This window comes from Pongo pygmaeus, chromosome 4 (assembly GCF_028885625.2).
Source record: "Pongo pygmaeus isolate AG05252 chromosome 4, NHGRI_mPonPyg2-v2.0_pri, whole genome shotgun sequence".
Lineage (NCBI taxonomy): Eukaryota > Metazoa > Chordata > Mammalia > Primates > Hominidae > Pongo > Pongo pygmaeus.
In genome coordinates, this window is record NC_072377.2 from 15,929,039 (window position 1) to 15,950,456 (window position 21,418).

Sequence of the window (21,418 nt, forward strand, 5' to 3'; positions counted from 1 at the left end):
GGAAAGGCAGCTTACGGAGAGCAGGAGAACGTTTGAATTGTGGCTGGGATATAATGCCTGAAGAGGAGGGTGAGGCTTTCATGGGAGAAATGAAGGTAGAAGCTACAGGACTTGGTGACTAATTGGTGAAGGGATTGAGAAGATGGAAGATTCTAGAGGTCTCCATCCTCCTGTAGAGGACTTTGGCTTGGGCAATTGGGTGCGACATTGGCTCCTGAACCTTAACTTTCTGTTTGACCTGAGTTTCCCTGAATTTGGTTGTTGAGGCCGGGAGAGTGAATCAGGCCCTTAGTCTCTCCTTGAGACATCCCACCCAGGATCCAAGAGGATTTTTCAGGGACCGATACACTTGGGCATTTGTTCATCTAAATTGTTCATTCCTTTCTTAATTCCTTTGGCTTGCACATATTTGTTAATCTCCTTCTATGTGTCAGCGCTTGTTTGGCCCGCCCACGAGAAACAATGACGAATGAAATGTTTACTTGTCGCTAGGAACTTGCAGTCCGGTGAGGAAGCCAGAAGAGCATACAGTGGGAGTTGCTGTTTAAGCAACTTCAGAGCCAGCCAGCATGAGTTAGAGTCTGGGCCCTGTGGTGGAGCGTGGTGGCTCATGCCTGTAATCCTGGCACTTTGGGAGGCTGAGGTGGGCAGATCACCTGAGGTCAGGAGTTCAAGACCTGCTTGGCCAACATGGTGAAACCCTGTCTCTACTAAAAATGCAAAAATTAGCTGGGCGTGGTGGCGTGTGCCTGTAATCCCAGCTACTTGAGAGGCTGAGGCCGGAGAATCGCTGGAACCCGGGAGGCGGAGGCTGCAGTGAGCCGAGATCGTGCCACTGCACTCCAGCCTGGGCGACAGAGCAAGACTCCATCTCAAAAAAAAAAAAAAAAAAAAGAATCTGGGCCCTGCTACTTCCAAGACTGGCTGTCTCACCAAAGTCTCCTTTGTAAAGTAGTGAAGTTGGTATCAACCTCAAATTCTTACTTTGCACTATTTTTAAATTCTCCTGATGTGGTCCAGGAAACTAGTGAGTTGGCTTATGAATATATTCTGCCAGAGACTTAGAAAACTGAAAAAAAAAAAAAAATTCTTGTTGAAATTAATTTTTGAGACAGGAACTTCCTGTCTATAGCTCAAAGAAGTTGTCACAGGAGAGCAAAGTTATGCTCTATTTCTTCCTCCTTTGGAGAATCCCTTCAGATCACCATTTGACGGAAGGAAGTTAGAATGTGACTTATTTTTTGTGAAGTTTTCCTTTGTGGGTAACTAATTGCATGAAAGATCTGAGAAAGAGTTTGAGCTGCCCTTATGTTATGGCAAATTTGGACATTCCTAGGAGGAGGAGAAATAGTGTATTGGTGTGATTTGAAGACAGACCTGGTAGTAATGGAGGTAGCACTCTGGTTAGTAGTTTCCTATCCCATTTTGTTACAGGAAAGGAGTCCAGATCTAGACCCTAAGAGAAGGTTCTTGGATCTCTCACAAGAAAGAATTCAGGGCGAGTCCATACATTAAAGTGAAAGCAAGTTTATTAAGAAAGTAGATGAGTAAAAGAATGGTACTCCCTAGACAGGGCAGCCCTGAGGACTCCTGGTTGCCTATTTTTATGGTTATTTCTTGATGATATGCTAAACAAGTGGTGGATTATTCATGCCTCCCGTTTTTCGTCCGTATGGGGTAACTTCCTGATGTTGCCATGGCATTTGTAAACTGTCCTGGTGCGGGGAGTGTAGCAGTGAGGACAACCAGAGGTCACTCTTGTGGCCATCTTGGTTTTGGTGGGTTTTGGCTGGCTTCTTTACTGCAACCTGTTTTATCAGTAAGGTCTTTGTGACCTGTATCTTGTGCCGACCTCCTGTCTCATCCTGTGACTTAGAATGCCTTAACCGTCTGGGAATGCAGCCCAGTAGGTCTCAGCCTTATTTTACCCAGCTCCTATTCAAGATGGAGTTACTCTGGTTCACACGCTTCTAACAGTTTCATACCATAATGAACTTTTTAATAGTTCTAAAGTTGGTGGGGGGGAATTTCATTGTTCTGAGAGTCCTCAATTCAATGGGAAATAGAATTATATTTATATTGTGGGTATGTGTGTGTATGGTTTATATGTATGTGTGCACTATTTCAGTAGGCACAAGATCAAATTACATGCTATATGCCAGATTCTGGCACGTTTATATCCTGTAGTTTTAGTTAGTTCACTAAATCCAACACTTCCAAAATTGAAAAAGATAGCTGAATTAAAAGGTGATACATAAGTAGTGATCAAGTTTCCTAATGGGAAATATTTCCGATATTTGCTTTATTTAAAATTACATTTATTTAGCAAAGAACAAAAATGCCTCAGTTTTTTCCAGTTATGTTTTTTCTGTAAATTGAAAGAAATACAAAATCCTTCTGCAAGGAATTTAAAAAATACAATTAAAATTAAAGTGTCATTTCTTTCTTTAATAATCTGGTCCTGTCTTCCAGGGGTTGTGGCATGCTTTCATTTGTATCAGAGAAACCTAAGTTTTAAAGCAGGACAGCCATCTATAAATGACCTAGTTCAGTACTCTTGTTTTGGGGACTAACAAGAAGCCCAGGTACCGAAGGCATGAAAGAGTTTTGCAAAATCCCATATGAGTTACAACAGAGAGTGTAGCTGCTGAGAGCAGACTTGGATGCCAGACTTCCCAGGATTCAAACTAGCTGGACTGACTGCTAGTTGCCTGATCTTGTGCAAGTTTCTTAACCTGTCTGTGCCTCAATTTTTGCATCTGGAAAAGGGAGTCAAAAGCAGTTCTTCCCTCCAAGAGTTGTCGGGGGTGAAATGAATTAGTAAATACAAAGTTATAATGCCTGGCACATAGCAAACACTGCTTATTGGTTTACTATGATCTGCAATTCAGCAAATCTAAGATGCTTTGATGCTGTTGCTTTCTTGATCTTAGAAACATGACTGGAAGGTTTCACACATTATAGCAGAATTCTCATAGTGATTGTAAGATTATTGATTGTAAAATGAAGGTATTAAATGAGTAGTGAGAGATGGTGGAGCTTGGTGTTGATTAAATAGGGTGTGACTGGTATTGTCATGATTTAACTTACGTCAGAGTTGGAACTGGAAGCTGCATTGTCTAGTCTAGCCCTTGTCCATTACTCTGCATTGTGTATTTGGGCAGTGGTTATATAGATTTAGATGCTTTCACTTTGGGAAACAAACTTTAGCTGTCTATTTTGAGAACACAGAGCCTACTCCTCTTTGGATTATATCATTTAACTTAAAACTATCGAGACGCTGAAGTGTTTAGATCCAAGATGTGAAGATGAGTAAGTGCAATGCTCTTGTTGGAAAAAGAAGGATAAAGAAACTCCCAAATTCCCTTGAAAGAATGTGCCTCTTCTCCTGCGTGTACTTACAGCCTAAGGGGGATGATGGACCTGCATTTATTTTCCTCGATTTGTTCTTGCTTTATGTTGGATAAATTAAATCCTTAAACAACTATACATTTCTTTGTACTGAGCAAAGATGCAGATTCATCTGAAGCTTTTAATAGTAATTAGAAAATACCGTTTTCATTGCTGTTATATTTCATCCAAAAATGGAGGCTGGGGTGTCCATTTGTTAAGATTATGAATACACTCATCTGGGGCAAGTGCCATGTAAATTTTATACGTGTCTATGTAAGTCTCCCATGGGAATGCCTAAATGAGGGCTTTTGTGAATACATTTAAAACTTTGGGCATGACTTCTCAGTTTGATTGGCTCCTTCATTACTATTTTATTATTCTTCCAGCTCTAGTGGGTCTCTCCTGCCCCTCCCTTGCCGTCACCGTAGTTTCCCCCTTCTCCCTTTTCCTTATCCTCCCTGTTTAGTCCCCTTTTGTCCCCCACAACCCCTGCCCCACCATCTTCTGTCTGTCTCCAAAATCTGTATGTATTTGACGGGTGTTTCTGGGCAGTGTGCCCAGTTTGGTTTATTTGTTTCTCATAATTGTATTCAGAGCTTCAGTTACATGTTTCAGATTGATGCTCCAAATGACATTTGTCTCCCTTCTAACACAAGAGGTTTCTTGGAATTTTGTAGTGTTTTAAAATGCAAATGCATACTCGACCTCTCTAATGTGAAGTTTTACAAAAGGAGCCCCCAAACTGTTCAGAAAATATTCCAGATATCCCTGACTTAGGTTTTACTGCCCCAGGTCTCTGTGTAATGGAATAAAAATAGTAACTTATTAGTTAGCCTGATCGCTGCTGCCTGTGTTGCATTGAGCTCTTCAACAAAAGCAATCTGCTGAGTATAGTTTTATGATGATCGTGTGAAAGAACCCCAGGTGTTCTTGTTGAAATATAAGCTACTGTCAGCTTTAAAATGCCAGTGCAACTCTAAACACTTCATACTTTAGTCTCAGCCCAAAGTCTCTTTCTACTTTGAGAAAATTCTGTATAACTCTTACAACATTCTAGCAAAAACTCTAAGGGATGAGATATGGATGTTTCAGTGACAATAGTGGGTCTTCATAGGTGTTTGACATTCATAATTTTAAATGTTTCAGACACTACAATGTCCCATACGGTGGCAACTAGCAACTAGCTACATGTGGCTTTTAAATTTAAATTAGTTATGTGTAAATGAAATTTAACTTTGCATTCTCCAGGACACTGGCTACATTTCAAGGGCTCTACTACCACATGTGACCACCTGATGGGTGGCACAGATAGAACATTTCCATCATTGAGAAAGTCCTATTGGACCACACTGTTACAGAGGATTTAAGTTAGGGTAAATGGCATTAACTAATGCCAGATTTCACTGAGTTTATTAGTTAGAGTAAAACAGCTGCTTTAACGAGAGACCATAGAAATACAGTAAATGAAAGGATTTTTAAAAATTCACATAGTAGGCTGGGCGCAGTGGCTCACGCCTGTAATCCCAGCACTTTGGGAGGCCAAGGCGGGTGGATCACGAGGTCAGGAGATCGAGACCATCCTGGCTAACACGGTGAAACCCCGTCTCTATTAAAAATACAGAAAAATTAGCTGTGTGTGGTGGCAGATGCCTGTAGTCCCAGCTACTCCGGAAGCTGAGGCAGGAGAATGGCGTGAACCCGGGAGGTGGAACTTGCAGTGAGCCGTGATCGCACCACTGCACTCCAGCCTGGGCGACAGAGTGAGACTCTGTCTCAAAAAAAAAAAAAAAATTCACATAGTAGGTTGGAGGTGAGCGGTGAGCAGTCTGGATTTCACATGGGGCTCCTCTCTGTAAGTCATCCAGGGTGAAGGCCGCTTCTGTCTTCTTGGCCCATTACCTTCCGTGGCACCTTCTGCACATATATATCCCAGTTTACAGGGAGAACAAAAGAACTCCAGTGCTGGTGGCTTGCTTATAGGTTGACAGTGACCCAGACATAGACATCATTTCCATTCACATCCTCTTGCCCCAGACGGAGTTGCGTGTCCACACCCAGCTGCAGTTGAGTCTGGGAAATGCGGCCTTCTGCTGGCAGCGTGTGTGCAGCTTAAACTAGCCTTGTGGAAGACGGGAGAATGGATTCTGCGGAAGAACCAGAAGTTTTACAGTATGAGCTAATGTTGCATATAGAGATGTGATGTTTAAGATGACAGTTCATTTGCCATAGTTAATTTGGGTGTTAGGGGAGATGATATAAGGGTTTAATTTAGATAGTACCTAGCTTTTATTATGTTGTCATCTAACCAAATAAGGACATAAAATGCCACTAAATGACAGTAGAAAATTTTATGCACTTTTTTTTCCCATCTGTCCACTAAGAAGCCTGTGCGTATAGTGGGTCAGTTTAGATACCACAGGGCTGTGACTCCCCTGAATGCTTTCTAGTGTTAGATAGACTTTAGGATTGATGACATTGACAATCTCCCTACTCAAAGAACAAAACTTGACGAAAGCAGCCAGGTATACTTTAAAGGAATGGATTTTATCGTCCGTTTGTGTGAGTAAATGACACTTACTTCTTGGGCGGGCTGAAGGGCTCATTTCTATAATAAACAGACCTCTTCCAAAGAAACCTAAGACATTCATTTCAAATAAGTGGAATTCTATTTTACATTTCCTTTTTCTCTTTTGAATCAAAATGGTAACTGTCATTGCATATCTGTGTGTGTAATTTCTCAGCTACTTCCTGCTGCTGACCCTGACCTCTCTTAGCACAAACTTAGTAGGATTGCAAAGTGTTGGGATACACTCTACAGAGTTAGTTTTTTATTCATTGGTGATAGCTTGGAACAATAAATCATGCTATTACATTAATTGCTGTGGGTCAGTAAGTTCCCTCTTTTTCTTATTGTTACTGACACATTGAATTTTATCTCTTCTTAGATGGTGTGTTAGACTCCATTTTATCCATTTATCATGGGAGATTAAATTATAATGTGAGTAACCCACAACTTGCCTACATTAGTCTTTCTGTAGCTCTTGTATATTGAAACATAATGTCCTGTCTCATGCTGAAGGAACAAGGAGTGGCCTCTGGCTGGTGGAAAGAGAAGATGCTCGGCTGAGATGATTGGTGGATCCATGCTGATGGCTGCACCTGTTCCCATTCATCATCCACCCCACTAGGTTCAAAGTTCCCAGGGCGTCCACATAAGCCTCTCTCTATCACATGTGTTTATCATTGCAGAGTCAGAATCCTGGCTTTGTCACTTATGAGCGATGTGACCTTGAGCCAGAGCAGTAACTTCCCTGTGCCTCAGTTTCCCCATCTTTAAAATGAGAAGAGTGCCTAGCTCATAGGGCAATGGTGAGATTTATAAATGGATTAAACATTCCTAAAGTGAATGGAAAGTTCCTGGCACCTCCTAAGTTTTACAAGTGTTAACAATTCTTTATTTTTATTCATTTTGGTACATCTTTATGTCAAAAAGTCGTGGAACTATTTCTCTTGGACAATACTGGGAAGGCATCTGTCTTAAAATCTTTTTCTTTTTCATGTATTTATTAATGAATACGAATCTAAACTTTTCCATTTAAAAAATTCCTAACAATGGTTTCATTTTATTGTGATACCTTAGTCCTGGACTCTACCTTCTCTAGGATGTCTTGGTCATGTTTTTCTGTTTTGCAAATGAGAACATTGAAGCTGGAGAAGTGCAATCACCTATGCACGGGTACACAGGTTAAGTGGTTGAGTTGTACCTTAGCCAGCTTATCTTGCTTTCCAGGATAGGGCTTTTTCCTCCGCACGTCTGCATTGCTGTGTGTGTGTGTGGGGGGGAGGGGGTTGGTATGAATACACATACATATCCATACATACATATACACACAGGCGTGCATCTGTAGCCAAGGACTCTATTGCATGAGAGAAGGCGATATTCTTATATTTAAGAGGAGTCCGCAAAATGTGATGATAAGAGACTTTTGAACAATTTGAGCTTTGTCAATATGGATCCCACGTTAAAGATTCCAGCCTATGGCATCTCTCTGACTTACCTCTGAAAATGAGCAGCCTCTTCCCTGCAAAGTATTGCACAAGATGATTTGAAGTATTATACAAGCACTACATATGCCTCCTGCTGTTAAAGAGCTCTTGGTTTTGCAGAGGACACACACTCATACACAGAGATGGGGACCAGTTCTGGGCATGAAGTCACCCACCAGAAAGTAAAATACTGTTATGTGTCCTTGTTGAAAATGATGTGGGAGTGATGAAAGACACGGGGGAATGAATGATGTCATCTGCAATGGTAGGGTGGGGTGAAAGAGGGACTTCAGTGAGGGGAGCCTGGGTTTTGAGTTAATGTGTGAGGTCAGAGGGGCTTTGGCTTGGCAGAGAGGATGAGGAACATTTCCTGCCAGGGGGACGCAATGTGTGATGCAGGAGGCTGGGTGGGGGTAAGTTCCAATTGTAGGGAATGGCTGGCAGGATTGGTGGGCTGGCACAGTGATCCTGGGCATGGAGGATATGAGAAGAGTCCACACAGATTACCTCACTTGCTTCTCAACAGAAGCCCTCCTGAGGATTCTGTGTCAGGGTAGCTCATTCACATACACCTTGTCTGGGAAGAAAAGAAGAGTGCCTGTTTGTGGGGAACAAGAATTCCAAAGGCATCTTTTGGTTGCCCTTAAAGCTTTGGTTAGCATCCAGTCCTGGGAGCAATGATCAAGAAGCCATTTAATCAGTGTAAAACAATGAGTATCTCATGTCAGAATCTCAAAACAATTAGAGCCCTTATTCAAAACAGACTGCGGGTACTCAAAGGAACATGGCAAGTGCTTGCTGTTCCGCTAGAGGGAAGCCTGCTGAAAAAAAAGTCCACAAATAGAAGAGGAAAGTGCCTGCGTAAAAGGAAACTCCAGCTAAATGAAGAGAGTATGAGCACATCATCCTCTGGAAGGGGAAGCCTCATAATCATTAAACCTGGACTGAGAGAATTAAGGGGTCTAAAAGTTTATACCTCATTTTAGACTGTTCTGAGCACAACTTGTTGCTTCCTGGTGCCTGTGAGGATCATCTATGCCAAGGATGGATTTTGGCCTTCCTAGAAAGTCCTTGAAACTGTTGTAAACTTCCTGGAGTGCTTACAATGCCGGGCTCTCTGTGTCATTCGTGGGTTTATTTCAAAATGAATTTCCATTCTTTCAAGGTTGGGTGGAGTTGGCCTAAGTCTTGCTAACTGTTCACATTGTAGTAGTTCAGTTGGTTTATGGACCTTCACCCATGGTGACTTGTCCTTTTAGACCAGTACACCTAGAATAGAAAACGTACATTGTTTTGTTTCTCTCCATTTTCAGCTTTTGTTTTGTTTTGCTTTTAAGCTAACTTGAGCTTAAAGTAACTAAACGTGAAGTGAGATTCTTGCTAAGTAAGCATTCATCAGTAATGTCAGGTATAATAAGACTATTAGGTCTTTTCACTGCCCTACATTTAATTATTATAGTTGAGTATCACAATCCCTAAATTTAATTTAAAACAGCTGAAAGAGTCAACTGAGGTAGAAAATGAAGTGTCTGTGATGGTGATTTTTTTCTTATTATTAGCTTGACAAATGGTAAAATATTTGTCTCCAGGAGTTAGCATATACAGGAAATTACCTTTTCAATATTATTATGCCATGATTATTTTTAAATTCAGTTCATCAGAGCTTAAAACTAATGTGTTTTTAAAGACTTGTGGCTCATCTATAGCCAACTGGTGAAGTATATGGAGACAATTTCTCCTTTTACTTTAAAGAGTTTTCTATAAAGTGTTCTAAAATATTTACTGTAAAACATTTAGAGGACATAGGTGAGCCAAAAGTATAAAACTATAATCCCTGTAATCTAACTACCCAGTAATAATCACTGTCAACATCTTAATCCATTTCCTTCCAATTATATGGTTCATAAGCTTTACTCATAGAATTGGTTTTAGGACATATTAAAAAGGAGTGTCATAGGATCGTAAAGTCTCAGGGAACTGTAGGTCATCTGTACAACCTCTTATCCAAGAAGGAGGGTCTTCCGTAATACTGCCTTAACTGAACATACCCAATATCTGGACTCTCATATTTCTCCTGTTTCAAGATGCTTCCTATATCAGAACAGACCTCTTTTAAGGGTGGAATGTTTTTTAATTCTTCAAGTATTCTTCACTGAGAGAAAAGCTGTTCTCTTGACATTTCACCAGTTGACCATCAGAAACAATATCTAACATGTTTATAATTTTCATATATTACAAGTCCTAATTATTTGAATATGCATTTCAAGTTTCTACTTGGTTCCTTCTTCGAGTAAATGTTTCCCTTTCCTCTTCTTTGTTCATGTATCCTCTTCCTGGCTTTGAAGCCCCAGAATGCATGGCAGACATTGGATAGGAAGAGTATTGGGGACCCTCCCTAATCTACTAAGATTATCTACAGGGAAACTTCTCGTATGGACCCAGGAGTTTCTCTTCAGCTCATTTACATAGGATATAAGTCCCTCTAGCTTTTATTTTCCCCAGAATATCTTACGGCCTAGTTTGGTGGAATCTAGTAGGACATTTATGACTTGACTTCTTACCTTTCCTCACATCTTGGTTCTCACATTCTGTATTGGTCCATTTTCATGCCGCTGATAAAGACATACTGGAGACTGGGTAACTTATAAAGAAAAATAGGTTTAATGGACTCACAGAGTTCCATGTGGCTGAGGTGGCCTCACAATCATGGCAGAAGGTAAAAGGCATGACTTACATGGTGGCAGGCAGAAGAGAATTCTCATTCTCTTTTCAAAAGAGAATGAGAATTCTCTTTTCATTTTGAAATGAAAAGGTAAACCCCTTATAAAACCATCAGATTCTCTTTTCATTTTGAAATGAAAAGGTAAACCCCTTATAAAACCATCAGATTCTCTTTTCGTTTTGAAATGAAAATGTAAACCGCTTATAAAACCATCAGATCTTATTAGACTTATTCACTACCACAAGAACAGTATGGGGGAAACTGCTCCCATTATTCAATTACCTCCCACTGAGTCCCTCCCACATCACGTGGTAATTATGAGAGCTACAATTCAAGATGAGATTTGGGTGGAGACACAGCCAAACCATATCACATTCCTAACTGGAAATATTGAAGTCTGAAGGCTGTTTTTTTAAAATTATTTATTTATTTAGCCTTTAATTGACAAAATTGTATATATTTGTTGCATACAGCATGTTTTGAAATATGTGTAAGTTGTGGAATGGCTAAATCAAGCTAATTAACGTGCATGACCTCAAATACTTATTTTTCTGTTATAAGAACATAAAATCTACTGTCTTAGCAATTTTTAAGTATACAATACATTATTATTAACTGTGGTCACCATGTTGTACACTAGACCTCTGAAATGTATTCCTCCTTTCTTAACTGAAATTTTGTGTGCTCTGACCAGCATCTCCCCCATCCTTCTACCCCTAGCCCCTGGTAGCCGCCATTCTACTCTCTACTTCTGTGAGTTCAAATTTTCTAGATTCCACATGTAAGTGAGATCATGCAATATTTGCCTTTATGTGCCTGGCTTATTGCCCTTAACATAATATTCTCCAAGTTTATTTGTGTTGTCACAAATGACAGGATTGCATTCTTTTGAAAGGCTGAAGAGTATTCCATTGTGTATATGCCACATTTTCTTTACTCATCCATCCAATGATAGATACCTGGGTTGATTCCATATCTGGCTATTGTGAATAATGAAAGCTAAGTGTTGTAACCTAACTTCTTACAGTTTTTTAAAGGCATAGTTGCAAGAATATTATTTTTCTTTTATGTTTTTATTGCCTTCCTTCTTAATGCTCAGTTTCCTCTTTTTCTTAACTTGCACTAGTATATTGAAGTATCGCTTCCACAGATGGTGTTGTATATACTCTTGTTGCCTACAACATCCATATCCCCTGCCATCTTGCTAGAAGAAACCCAAATTGGGGTGGTAGTTTGCCAAGTAAAATAGTTTCCCCATAACTAGGGGTGGCTTCACGGCAGCTGTAACCAAGGAAATGTATATTGATATCTGTGGGAGTTCTGGGAAAACTTAGCTGACATTGCAGTGTTTGGAACTGTGCAGGCGTTTTGTATCTCTTAGATAATACCCTTTATGATGAAATCTAGCATGCTGGAGAAGATACAGTAGAATGATAGAAACAACTTTGTTCCCTGTGGTAACACTGAGTAGTTGAACTAATGTCAACAATTCCTTACCTCCATACTTAACATTAAGTGAGAAAAATTAACTTGTTAGTTTGAGTCATTTTTCGTGAGGTTTGCCTTTATATTCTGACTAATGCAGGTGGTTTAAAAAACTATCAACCATCCTGGTTACCCTTCTCTATACAAACTCCATATTGTTAATGTCCTTCTTGGAATACAAAGATAGAATAAGACATCATTTATTATTAGTGGCTGGTACATAATGAGGCTTAGTACATATTTGTCTAGTGAATTAATGAATGAGCCTTATTTGTTCATTAAGGGATCCTAGATCTTGTTCTTAGTATGGTGCATAATTAGATTATGTTGGAGTTTTGGTCAACTAAAGCTTACAGATTCCCAGATAAGTAGATATGTTAGGGGTCCCTAAGAACACCCTAATGTTTGGTGATTCACTAGAAGGACTCATAGGACTCAGAAAAGCTGTTATGGTTATCATTTATTGTAGTGAAAAGACACAGACTAAAATCAGCAAAGGGAAAAGGTGTATGGGACAAAATTCAGGAGAAATGAGGTACAAGCTTTTGGGTGACCTCTTCCAGTGGACTTGCATGGGAAAAATGTTTTTAATTCCCTAAACAATGATGTGTGACAACATGTACAAAGTATTGGCAACCGGGAAAACAACCCATGCTTTGGGGCTAGCTGGGGAAGCCCCATGACCCTGCATTTTTTTGCAGGTCTGTCATGCAGGCATGTAGCACCCACAGAACTGACCTTAGCTACTTAGATTGCAGTCCCCCAAAGAAAACACTGGCATTGACCATAAATCACATTCTTAGAATAAATTTACCTGATCACAGTGAGACAGGATAGCTTAAGGTGTTAGGCACAGATATGCTGTAGATCTATAAAGCATATACACATTAGAAAAGAATCAAAAGCAAGTGCATGAAAATGCTATCAAGAGCTATCCCTGATTCAAACGTTCACTACTAGCAAAGCTTCAAACAAGCTTCTTCAAAAAAGAAAGAATTGATAAATTCAGTATAGTATAGTATTGTATAGTTTACTATACTATACAATACTATACAATACTATACTATACTATACAATACTATACTATACAATACTATACTATACTATACTATACTATACTATACTATACTATACTATACTATACTATACTATAGTAATACCATGGAAGACAATAGAGAGATTAAAATGAATAAACCAGATCTATTTGTAAAAACAAACATACAAACCCACAAAAAAGAGCTACCTCTGAGTAGTGAGATAGGTGATTTATATTTTCTTCATCATGCTTTTTATAATTTTTCAAAAATTCTCATTAAAATAAAGGACTTATAATAAAAAAGCTTATTATGTGTAATGAAGGATGATATAGAGACTTTATATTTACATGAAAGACAACTCTAAAATTTACTGTCAAAGTTTGCTAATAGAACCCCCGAGAGACAGCAAGCTGAGTGTTTCAGGAATGGCTGGTTGTTTGGTCTGGCTATATGGCCTGGCCAACTGGCATGGTAGCAGGCTGATTCTGGCCATAAGAGGGCATGTTGAAGACACAACTGGTCAGCTGTCAGTAAATCCTGTTACTCTGAGTGGTTTCTTATAATGTAATTTAAATTTCAGTTTTGTAAAAGTTTCACTCAGGGTTTTACCCCATTTAACCTAATTTCCTTTAATTACACATTCAGCTTAGTCATAGTTTAATGAAGCCTACTGTGTAACTGGCACTAAATCCATCCTTGTACACTGCCATTTTTCTCTCCCTCCCCTGCCTTTTCTAGGACATGAACTATATCCAATTTAATTTATATGCTTCCTCTTCTTGCCGTTCCTCTGCAGTGTAGGTTTATGCTTAAAGAAACCCTTTGCTAGTTCAGGGTTAAGAGTGTGTGATCATTGATGAATTACTAACATCTCTAAACCATAGTATCTTCAGCTATAAAATGGAGGTAATTTTAGTGAGAATATCATAGGCTTCTGTGATGGTGTCACATGTTATGTATAAAATGTTAACACCATGCTTGGTACACATTGTGAGTGCTGGATAAAAGTTATCTCTTGTTGTTAATGAAATGAAACCATGTGTGCCTGAATATATTTTTACTGAATGTCTGTCATTAAATATGTAGTCATTTACATCTTTTTGCAGTGGCTATTTCTCATATACACTAGAAATGGAGAGCCTTGATTCCCTGAATATTCTTAGTCTGTAATAGCGTTCCCATTTTAATTTTTAATAATATTGCCCTACACCCTTTAAAAACTATTTTGAAGTGAAAATTAATACTTCCCAAATAACCTGGACCTGAAATAATTGGTTGTTAAGAGGAAGAAGCTGTGACTGAAAGCTCTTTCAACCGCATCTGTTATTCTGAATCAAGCACTTGGATAAAAACCACATTTCTAAGATGATTCCATGAGATTGTATTCTGATGGACAAATTATTGTCTGCATTCATCAGATTATTTCCTTGGCCAAGTTGAAAGGTGAAACAATTTAATTAAGGCTAGATAGAAATCATCCCTTCAAAAACGTTACTGACCAACTGGGACCAAAGCTGCCTGGTGGCCAGAAATAAAATGTCAGTGACCGGCATCCTGCCTTATGGACTCTGTTTCTAGCATCATCCCTCAGCATCTGCTCTGATCTTTGGCTGTACCTTCTAGATTCCTAGCCAGAGAGCAGAGAACTTTGGCTTCCATGACTTTAAGGAGGAAAATCCTAGTTAAAGAACACTGATTTCACATCAGCACCATGAATCGTGTGCAGCCCAAGCAGTGGCTGTAGTGGTGGATGTATTCAAGAACCACTGGGGCTTCACACTGGCAGAGCTTTGCTGACAAACGGGATATCAAGATGATCAGGATGAAGATGGGGAAGAGTCAAAGATGCCTTCCACATTTTTGATGTGGTTGAATGGTGAGTGGAGTTGCCAGCTACTGAGAGAGGAAATGCAGGGAGAGGATCAAGATTTGGGGCAGGCTAATGTGTTGCAGACTTGTTGAGTTTGGGGTGACTGTGGGAGACCCGAATGGGGATATCCAGTGGACATTCAAGTCTGAAGCTTGGGGAGAAATCTGGGCCAGAGAGGCTTGGGAGCATCATCTTGTTGGAAATCACTAGATTACATGACATTGGCCGAAGAGAGCATTTCTTGATGAATCACACTTGTGTCTAATCAAACCACACTCTTCTCTTAATGCTCTGCGTACTGTGGCTGTTCCATAAATATTTGGTAAAAATGATGAAAAACTGATTGACTCGTGGGGGCAAATTGTTTTCTTATTTGGGCTCCATAGAAATGACAAAACATTTTTGTGGTAGGATAAAGAGGGCATGGCATGTGGTTATGAGTGATATTAAGCGTTGTTTACTTGGTGGGGAGCTGAGGGGATTTATGAATGAGTTTCAGAGAGCACACAGAGACTTGAAATTAGATACAGAAATGGGTAAAGGAGCCATAATTTTCATCAGATTCTCAAAGAGAGTCAGGATACTTTATAAAAAAAAGAACTGATTGAATCAATGCCTGCTATCCTGAAGGAAAATAAGGGGAACAAAAATCACATCAGAATAACAGAGAAAGCCAGAAAAATCGCCTAAACAATGAGGGATCCCAGTTCCTGTGAGCTCTGCTTTTCCTCCCTGTGCCAATATTGTATAAGATGGGAAGAATTTGGGGTCAAGAGTTTCATAGTGTGGCTTGGCAGAATCAAAGGCCAAAATATGATTAATGCTTGATGTAGATAATCTTGGAAGGATAAGGAATATAGGGAGGATTAGGGTTTTTTCCTAAATCTGGCTACTTTCTATGCCAGTAGGTTCACTTTCTTGTACACTACAGATAATGAGGCAAAGAAGGATGCTTTGGGGAGTATTGAACAAAACATTCCTAGTTACTTAAAGTAGGAACAGCACCTTTTCCCCCCTTTTTTGTTTCTTTATTATTAAGTCTGTTTATTACTTAAATCTATTTATGATTTAAGTAGACTTTACATTTTAGAGCAGTTTTAGGTTAACAGCAAAATTGAGCAGAAGGTACAGAGTTTCTGTACATTCTAGTCCCCATACGGGCACAGCGTCCTACACTGTCAACACCCCCCCACCAGAGTGGTATGTTTGTTACAATCAGTAAACCTACATTTACACATCATTATCACCCAAAGTCCATAGTTTACATTAGGGTTCACTCTTGGCGATATGCATTCTATGGGTCTTGACAAATGTATGGAGACATGAATCCACAATTAGAGTATCCTACAGAATAGTTTCCCTGCCCTAAAAATCCTCTGTGCTCTGCCTATTCTCTCCCTAACTCCTTGGCAACCACCAGTCTTTCTGCCCTCTCCATTGTTTTGCCTTTTTCAGAGTGTCAGGTAGTTGAAATCATATAGTATGTAGCCTTTTCAGATTGGCTTCTTTCACTTAATAGTATGCATTTAAGGTTTCTTCATGTCTTTTCACGATTTGATAGCTCATTTCTTTTTAGATTTGAATAAAATTCCAATATCTGGAAGTACCACAATTTATTTATTAATTCGTCTACTGAAGGAAATCTTGGTTGCTTCCAAGTACTGGCAATTATGAATAAAGCAGTTATAAAATCTGTGTGCAGATTTTTGTGTGGACTTGATTTTTCAACTCCTTTAGGTAAATACCAAGGAGTATTATTCCTGGATTGTGTAATTAGAGTATACTTAGTTTTGTAAGAAACTGCAAAACTGCCCTCCAAGTGGCTGTACCATTTTGCATTTCCACCAGCAGTGAATGAGAGTTCTTGTTGCTCTACATCCTTGCCAGTGTTTGGTGTTGTCAGTGTTCTGGATGTGGCCATTCTAATAGGTGTCTGGTTGTGATATGGTTTGGCTGTGTGTCCCCACCCAAATCTCATCTTGAATTGTAATCCCCACATGTCAGGGGAGGGACCTGGTGGGAAGTGACTGGATCATGAAGGCAGTTTCACTCATGCTGTTTTCCTAATAGTGAGTGAGTTCTCATGAGATCTGATAGTTTAAAAGTGTTTGGCAGCTAACCCCTCACTCTCTCTCCCTATCCTTGCTGTGGCCGTGTAAGATGTGCCTTGCTTCCCCTTTGCCTTCTGCCATGATTGTAAGTTTCCTGAGGCCTCCCAAGCTATGCAGAACTGTGAGTCAATTAACCTCTTTTGTTTATAAACTATCCAGTCTCAGGTATCTTTATAGCAGTGAAAAAAAACCCAAAATAATACAGGAAATTGGTACAAGGAATGGGGTACTGCTATAAAGATAACCTGAAAATGTGGAAGCAACGTTGGAACTGGGTAATGGGCAGAGGTTGGAACAGTTTAGAGGGCTCAGAAGAAGAAAGGAACATGTGGGAAAGTTTGGAATTTCCTAGAGACTTGTTGAATGATTTTGACCAAAATGCTAATAGTGACATAGACAGTGAAGTCCAGGCTGAGATGGTATCAGATGGAGATGAAGAACTTATTGTGAACTGGAGTAAAGGTCATTCTTGTAATGCTTTAGCAAGGAGACTGGCAGCATTTTGCCCCGGCCCTAGAGATCTGTGGAACTTTGAGCTTGAGAGAAATGATTTAGGGCATCTGGTGGAAGATATTTCTAAGAAGCAGAAATTTCTAAGCAGCAAAGCATTCAAGAGGTGATCTGGCTATTTCTAAAATAGTATGCTCATATGTGTTCACAAAGAGATAATCTGAAATTGGATCTTCTGTTTAAGAGGGAAGCAGAACATAAAATTTCAAAAAATGTGAAGCCTGACTATGTGACAGAAAAGAAAAACCCATTTTCTGGGGAGAAATTCAAGCCAGCTGCAGAAATTTGCATAAGTAATGTGGAGTTGAATGTTAATTGCCAAGATGATGGGGAAAATGTCTCCAGGGCATTTCAAGTATCTTCAAGGCAGCCCCTCCTATTGCAGGCCCAGAGGCCTAGAAGGGAAAAATGGTTCTGTGGGCTGGGCCCAGGGCCTTGCTGCTCTGTGCAGCCTTGGGACTGGGCATCTTACCGCCCATCTGCTCCAGCTCAGGCTGTGGCTTCAGAGGGTGCAAGCCCCAAGCCCTGGCAGCTTCTACATGGTGTTGGGCCTGCAGGTGTGCAGAAGCTAAGAGTTGAGGTCTGGGAACCTCCACCTAGATTTCAGAGTATGTACGCAAACGTCTGGATGTCCAGGCAGAAGTCTGCTGTGGAGCCCTCATGGAGAGCTTCTGCTAGGGCAACGCGGAAGGGAAATGTGGGGTTAGAACGTGCACATAGAATCCCCCTGGGGTACTGCCTAATGGAGCTATGAGAAGAGGGACACCATCCTCCAGACCCCAGAATGGTAGATCCACCAACAGCTTGCACTGTGCACTTGGAAAAGCTGCAAGCACTCAATGCCAGCCCATGAAAGCTTCTGTGGTGGCTGTGCCCTGCAGAGCGACAGAGGTGGAGATGCCTAAGGCCTTCAGAGCCCATATCTTGCATCAGTGTGCCCTGGATGTGAGACATGGAGTCAAAGGAGATCATTTTGGAGCTTTAAGATTTAATGACTGCCCTGCTGGGTTTTGGACTTTCATGGGGCCTGTAGCCCCTTTGTTTTGCCCAGTTTCTCCTATTTGGGATGGGAGCATCTAACCAATGCCTGTACTCTCATTGTATCTTGGAAGTAACTAACTTGCTTTTGATTTTACAGGCTCATAGGTGGAAGGGACTTGCCTTGTCTCAGATGAGACCTTGGTCTTGGACTTTTGGGTTAATGATGGAATGAGTTTAGACTTTGGGGGACTGTTGGGAAGGCATGATTGTGTTTTGAAATATGAGAGGGATACGAGATTTGGGAGGGGCCAAGGGCAGAGTGATATGGTTTGGCTCTGTGTCTTCACCCAAATCTCATTTTGAATTGTAATCCCATGTGTTGAGGGAGGGACCTGATGGGAAGTGATTGAATCGTGGGGGTGATTTCTCCCATGCTGTTCTTGTGATAGTGAGTGAGTTCTCGTGAGATCTGATGATTTGAAAGTGTTTGGCAATTCCCTTCTCTTTGTATCCCTCCTGCTGCCTTGTAAGTCGTGCCTTGCTTCCCCTTCATTTTCTGCCATCATGAGAAGTTTCCTGAGGACTTCCCAGCCATGTGGAACTATGAGTCAATTAAACCTCTTTTGTTTATAAATTACCCAGTCTCATCTATTCTTTATAGCAGTGCGAAAATAGACTGATACAAGTCATATCTCAGTTTTGTTTTTATTTTGTGTTTTCCTAATGGCATAGGAAGTGAAATATCTTTTCATATGCTTATTTTCCATCTGTATATCTTTTTTGGAGGAGCAGCATTTTTAAGAAGTTTTTGTCTGAGGCATGAAAACATAGTAGATAGGACACACCAAGACTCCAGACCAAATACAAAGTTTTTAATGAAATTTGAAAAGCCAGTTTTATATAAACCCTTAAACCATTCACTGCATAGAAGCTAAAAAGGATTGCGTTATTGAAGATTAAAAGAGAGAATACAAAAGTGGATATTCTTTGCAAGAGCCGTTCTTCCCCATCCCCTAGAGGATGGGGTTGGTGAGGCCAGAGAATATGCACATACCTCTCCTTTCCCTCAAGGCCATTGAGAAGGCTCCAACAGGATAAATTGTTGTGTTCACCGGAGGGGGGAGGGCTCATAGAAGTATGGGGTTTATTCCCTAGCTGTAAATCTCCTTTCTGGCTAGCTACTTCAGTGTGCAAAGGAGAGAGTGTGTGGCAAAAAGGTGTTGATTATTTCTCAAAGACCTGATGTAAGTCTCCCATGAGCAGGAGCAAGGGGCCACTGGTTTTAGATGGTATCAAATAGGTTCACCTGGGTTTGACCAGCTCGCATCAGAGAAAAGCTGGTGGTATCATTGGATCTTTGGGTCATGGAAAGAGTTAGTGGCCAGCTAGAGAAAAGGGCCTCATTTGCATCAAGAGAGCTGTCATGAAAGGTCCTGAGCTATGGGGAAGATGGGTACCCCAGATAATCCAGAAAAGTGCCTTAAATATCAGCTAGACCCAGATTTCATCAGTACCAGTCAAATCAGATCTCTTCTGCACATCTTGTTTCTCTTCCCTGTGGGACTTAGTTCCTTGAATTTTTATCCAGGGGCAGGAGATAAATTCTCCCCTATTAAACACATTCTAAGGGGGTAGTGGAGGACCAAAATAAATTACACTTTTGAGTCCTGCTTATTCAGTATGCCAGCTACACATTGAAATGGTGACCCAATGAGAAAAACAGTTTGAAATTTATAACGACCTACAGGAAAAAATTCCTGATCCCATTTAATACCGAGAACGTGATTTTCTTTTGGAAATAAGTAACTGATATGATACTATTCTTCATCTGCTAACAGTGAGTAGAAATAGCCCAAATTTTGCTTTTCAATGGTTTGTTGTTATAATATTCAAGTGAGGACTATTATCTTCAGGGGGTGAACAGAAAATGTCAATAAACCCCTTTCTGTGTCTTGTACACAACACAATTGTATTGGTAGGACTGGAGGAGGTAGAATAATTGTTTTTTGCGAAATCTTAGGACAGAAATCAACAGATTTAAGTTGACATTGGAAATCAAGTTTTCAAGAAGTTACTGGCATTCATGAGCTCAGAATATTAATGGCAAATGTGCTTTGGGAACCTGATACTCTGTCTTCCTTGTCTCCTGGCAGAGCATTCTATTTAAAGCTATTTCAATGCATCTGTTCTGATTATGAAAGGCCCTGCTCAGGCCTGTGTGCACTTGGAGGGCTGGTGGGCAGCAGTGGATCAATGGAATTGTTTTGGTGTGATTCCAGCCAAAACGTGAGAGAAATCAGTTTGTTTGCTTATTTTGAGATTTATACAAACTCAGAAAGCATGTCTCGGTAATTCTTCTGTACAGCTTTAGAGACAGCATCTATTAGAGGAGCCTGTGAAATAATGTAGATGGAGGAGAAAATAAAAATCTATTCTGATGAGTGGTAGACACAAGAAAAAACTTCTAGAAGATAAATAGGAGAAAAAACACATGCACTTTTTATTAGCTTACAGAACTAAAATGATTTGCAGATGGTTGGCTGACGGTTTCACATAAAACATACTTATATACCTGAGCTTTTTTTCTGCTCACTTATTTTAATAGCTGAAGCATCCTTCTCTTGTGAGCAATTTATTCTAATGGCAATAAAAATGCAACAGTAACATCTCATTATGCCCAACAGCAAATGACTTAGACGGATCTTAGCTTGGTTTGTAGGGTTAAGCTCTGATGGCTGCAGGAATGACGTCAATAGGGATTCATAGTTAAATGGCACATCTTTTAAAATGGGACTCCACTTTCAAGTTTCTCCTCACCTATACACAAACAGAAAGCCCAGGTTAAGGATGCTGGAAAATCTTAGATTTCACACAAGGGCTTTCCAAGACTGAGTAACTCTTAATGGTCTACACTGTACTTGGCTTACTTGCTTCCTCTTTTTAAGCTGATTGTATGTCATCTGTGAGTTTTCCATTTGGGCTGTGTTGCTTTTTAGCTTGTTTTATGTTCTGTAGAAGTGTCTATTGATGAGGGAGGTAGGCTGAGGACTCTTGGTCCCCTAGAAGAGAGATTTTACTAGATATTCTACAACATTATTTTAAGAGGGTGTGGGCTGAATATTCCTCCCATAGTTCACACTGCTGGGTCCCTCCTGCTGGGGGGCATTTGTGAAAGGAGCAACTTTTCCAGCTAAATCTCCTAGGCTTTTTCCCCCTAATTAAAAAATATTGTACAAATAATACTATATTTATTACAGTGGCA

The 21,418-nt window shown here is 40.1% G+C and overlaps 2 protein-coding genes across 2 annotated transcripts in view; one reads left to right on the forward strand and one right to left on the reverse strand.

The window, feature by feature from the left end:
• Nucleotides 1-21,418, forward strand: part of FBXL7 (F-box and leucine rich repeat protein 7) — a 434,790-nt gene that overhangs the window by 18,255 nt on the left and 395,117 nt on the right. The window lies entirely within an intron of this gene.
• LOC129036811 (CCA tRNA nucleotidyltransferase 1, mitochondrial-like) overlaps nt 1-21,418 on the reverse strand; it is a 48,213-nt gene continuing 26,795 nt past the window's right edge. Inside the window, exon 1 of the mRNA XM_063664675.1 lies at nt 1-21,418. This exon is cut by the window's right edge and continues 26,795 nt beyond it. The gene's annotated coding sequence lies outside the window, so the exon portion shown is untranslated.